Here is a 1,047-nt window from a genome sequence, read left to right as displayed (position 1 = left end):
TCAGTTTCTTTTTTTCTACATATGATGGGCTTGTGGATGAGGAATAGGAAAGCAGTTTATTTTTAGTCTACATATCGTAGAGATCAGAGGTTCTGTACAGAAGCTAAGGCTACCTCTTTGTGCATCAAGGAAAATGAAAAACAAGCTGCACATCAGTCTCAACATACTTAGCTTTAAATGCTAGGCGTCAGTCCCTCCCCACACCTTACTACTGTCAATGCTCTTAGTATTTACTAAGGGATGCAGTACACGTAACCCCATTCCTGATCTCAACTAAAAAGTACTTTCTTGACCTTTAAGTATAAGAATTACATCCTTTCCAGCAGTCTGATTAGAAGCGGTATCTATCTGGCTTCTGCAACTAGACTTATTCCTGGCAGACTTGCTAACAAAGCACTGCTCCCCTAGGCAAAGCTGCAGCTTTATTTTTAATACCTTCTTTCTCTTCCCCAGCTGCTTAGGAAATTTTCACTTGTATCAAATTACCTGGGAATAGTGTTCAGATTTGTTGCTGCTCCATAAATTCTCTAAGATTTTCCTAGAGAGATGAATTTTAAATGTAGCTTTATTTAAATGATAGAATAGGGTTGCAAGGCAGCAGTTCTGTTCCCAGTCTCCTCTCTTACCCCACTCACACTGCACTCTCCACAAAATGTTTGAGGGGATTGTCTGCACTTTAAAACAAGAATGTGAATCAAGGAAGTAGAGGTGCACCAATACATGGGTCCAATATTGGATCGGCACTGTTATAAAAAAAATTGACTGCATCGGAAATTGGCCTGATGTGGCCAATAATGTAGCCAATAAATGCCCCATGCATGCGTGCAGCCATAGCGCAGCGCATAGCACAGCTCAGCAGCATGGAGAGCTGTGTCCAGCTGGTAAGTCTGTTGTGGTGGAAGGGAAGGGGGGAGAGAAGAGACTTGGGGGTGGGGGTAGATCAATGCCTCCACAGTGAGGGGGGAGTGGGACTGGGGCTGGTGCAGGCACTGCACAGCCATGGCAGGGTTCAGGATGGAGCCACGGCTCATCTGGGCGGGGGGGGGG

The sequence above is a fragment of the Gavialis gangeticus genome, unplaced genomic scaffold (genome assembly GCF_001723915.1).
Source record: "Gavialis gangeticus isolate Ggan-Ray unplaced genomic scaffold, GavGan_comp1, whole genome shotgun sequence".
Classification (NCBI taxonomy): domain Eukaryota; kingdom Metazoa; phylum Chordata; order Crocodylia; family Gavialidae; genus Gavialis; species Gavialis gangeticus.
The sequence above is the reverse complement of the archived record's forward strand: the minus strand, read 5'-3'. Positions refer to the sequence as shown.